At 37.7% G+C, this 3083-nt stretch overlaps 1 protein-coding gene across 4 annotated transcripts in view; it reads right to left on the bottom strand.

Moving 5' to 3' along the window:
* Positions 1–3083, bottom strand: part of IFT81 (intraflagellar transport 81) — a 127019-nt gene that overhangs the window by 5035 nt on the left and 118901 nt on the right. The window lies entirely within an intron of this gene.

Raw genomic sequence — 3083 nt, 5'->3', positions numbered from 1 at the left:
AAACACTAGATAGCATCTAACCCTGAAATTCCAGTTCTAGGAAGTCATTCTACAGAAAAACTCACATAAAATAAAGATAAAAACAAAAACCATTTACTTCACCACTGTTTATAACAGTGAATATCTGCAAACAAACTAAAGCTGATAGATGGGGAAATGTTTAAATAAATTATATTACTCTGTTTAAAGGAATAATAGAGAGCTATAAAAAAGAATGAGGTAGCTCTATAAATACCAAAGTGGAAAGAATTCTAGATAAACTATGAAGAGAAAAACTGTATGTGTAGTTTAATTTTATTTTTGTATACACATAAAAAAATTTCCCATGCACTTGCTAGCATGCGCGTGCGCGCACACACACACACACACACACACACACACTAGCAAATGCATGGGAAAAGAGTATGGAATAATGTACATCAAAATATTAACATTAGACATTTCTGAGGCATGGCAATGTGGACAACATTCCAATTTTGTGTACTATATTTCATTATGGTTACTTTTTGTATTTCTTTTGTAATCTAACAAAAACTGCAAAATTTTAATGTAAAAATACAAATAACTTTGTATTACATTTTTTTAAAAATATACTTTATTGATTTTCTTTTTCAGAGAGGAAGGGAGAGGAATAGAGAGTTAGAAACATCGATCAGCTGCCTCCTGCACACCCCCTATTGGGGATGTGCCCGCAACCAAGGTACATGCCCTTGACTGGAATCGAACCTGGGACCCTTCAGTCCAAAGGCCGACGCTCTATCCACTGAGCCAAACTGGTCAGGGCTGTATTACATTTTTTAGCAAAAGTATAATTATATCTTAATACTACATAAGAGATTTAAACTATTAAGGACAAAGATTAAAGGATGAAGAGAGACTTTAGACGTCAAATTTGGATGGAAAAAATACTAGGTTTCTGTGTAAACTACACTATAGTAGGTATTTACAAAGAAATTAGACAACACAAAACTGAGAGTCTAAGAAATCACAGATCACAAGAGAAACCCTAGCAGTCTAAGTGAAGGAAGATTTGCATTTCTGCAAAAAGGGAGGTGAATGTGATTAGAATAGAAACAATGTCAGTCAAAAGTACCCCATGTGCTTATAGAGCTGAAGTGAAGGTAGAATTTGTGCACAGAAATGAGGGGATAAACACAATCTTGATGGACCTTCATTATGCTCTTAGAATTTATGAGACACTACATCAAACTGTTTGCCTTTCCAGCTCTCCAGTGAAAAAATAGCCAGGAAGATGTAAATGACATACTAGCTTAAGAAGAATACATGGTTATAGTTCAAATTGCTTTAAATATTTCATTTATTACCCTAGGCCTGAGAAATGACCACATTTTTTTAGAATTTCCATTGATATTTTATCAAGAAATCAACAGGCTCACCCTCACTGATTTGGCTCAGTGGATAGAACATTGACCTGTGTGAACTGGGGGTACCAGGTTTGATTCCGGTCAAGCGCACATGCCCAGGTTGCGGGCTCGATCCCCAGTGGGGAGTGTGCAAGAGGCAGCCGATCAATGATTTTCTCTCATAATTGATGTTTCTATCTCTCTCTCTCTCTTCCTTCCTCTCTGAAATATATAGATTTTTTTTTAAGAAAAGAAATCAACAGGCTCATACTCTTTTCCCATGACATTAATCCATAATTTTAATTTATTTGAGAGATAATTATGCAGCACCTGTTATGTACTAAGCATGCCCTGGGGCTTCAAGAAGCAAACAGGCCAGGGAGGTGTGGCTCAGTGATTGAGTATCTGTGGGGAATCATAGGACTTGGTTGGAAAGTCTGTAAGCAGGAGTCTCCAAGAGGTCAGGGGTCCTCTTGGTGGACCTTGCCAAAGGTGGCAGCCCCTGCCTTGACTTTTCCAAACAAGTCTGAGCCCCCAAGTGTTTTATTGGAATCTTTATGTTTAGTCTTTAGAAGTCCTTGCTTAAAGGACACTACAGATGCATGTGTCTTCTCAAGGATGCTTGCCCTACTGATAGTGTCTGATAGTTAGTTTTAGATCAAGCTATTGTTACAATAAAGGCCTAAGGAGGCAGGTGAATGGGGCTGTTTGGTTTCTCAAGCCAAGCAGTCCCTTAGCACTCTGTTTCACAGAAATGTGCGTCAGAGTAATCATTCACCCATTACTCACAGTCTGCTGGTCAGCCCCAGCAAGTGTCGACCTATGAACCAGGAGGTCAGGGTTCGATTCCTGGTCAGGGCACATACCCAGGTTGCAGGCTCAATCCCCAGTAGGGGGCGTGCAGGAGGCAGCTGATCGATGTGTTTTTATCATGAATGTTTCTATCTCTCTCCCTCTCCCTCTCCCTTCTTTCTCTAAAAAAAATCAATAAAAACATATTTTAAAAAAAGAAGCAAATAGGACAGATAGTGGTCCTTATGCTGCAAGAACTCATACTATGCTATTTCCAAGCACTGCTGCACACACATTCAACTTGATCTTCTGTGGTATACATTGTTTACCTTACCTTACATAATGAGGAAGTGATGTGCTCAAGGTAACAAAATTAGGGACTGGGGAAATTAGGTTAGAAATCAATTTTATAGTCCCTCTCTAGTACTTTGAAATAAAACATGCTATCTCTTTAAATAAATTCATATTCACAATCTTTCAAAACCAAAAAGTACCACAAAAATAGAAAATGAAATAATAAAAATATTTTGTCTATAATAGTAATAATATTTTAAACATGTATCAGTGAGTTTAAGAGTATAGTAACTCTATTAAATTAATAATATTCTTATAATGTATGACTCTAGTCAGGGCCTAATATTTTTCTATAGGGAAACTAAGGAATGATAAAGGTTATAATAATTTTTAAAATGATGAGGAGGAGGAAAAACCCAAGATGGCAGCATAGGTAAACACCTGAAATTGCTGCCTCGCACAACCACTTCAAAAATACAACTAAAAGACAAAACGGACATCATCCAGAACCACAGGAAGGCTGGCCGAGTGGAAATTCTAGAACTAGAAGGAAAGAGAAAAGCACACTGAGACTCAGAGGAGGTGCAGAAGTAAAGTGCAGAGGTACAGAGGCTCACGCAGAAAGAGCTGGCA

The sequence above is a fragment of the Myotis davidii genome, unplaced genomic scaffold (genome assembly GCF_000327345.1).
Source record: "Myotis davidii unplaced genomic scaffold, ASM32734v1 scaffold223, whole genome shotgun sequence".
NCBI lineage: Eukaryota > Metazoa > Chordata > Mammalia > Chiroptera > Vespertilionidae > Myotis > Myotis davidii.
The sequence above is the reverse complement of the archived record's forward strand: the minus strand, read 5'-3'. Positions and strand labels throughout refer to the sequence as shown.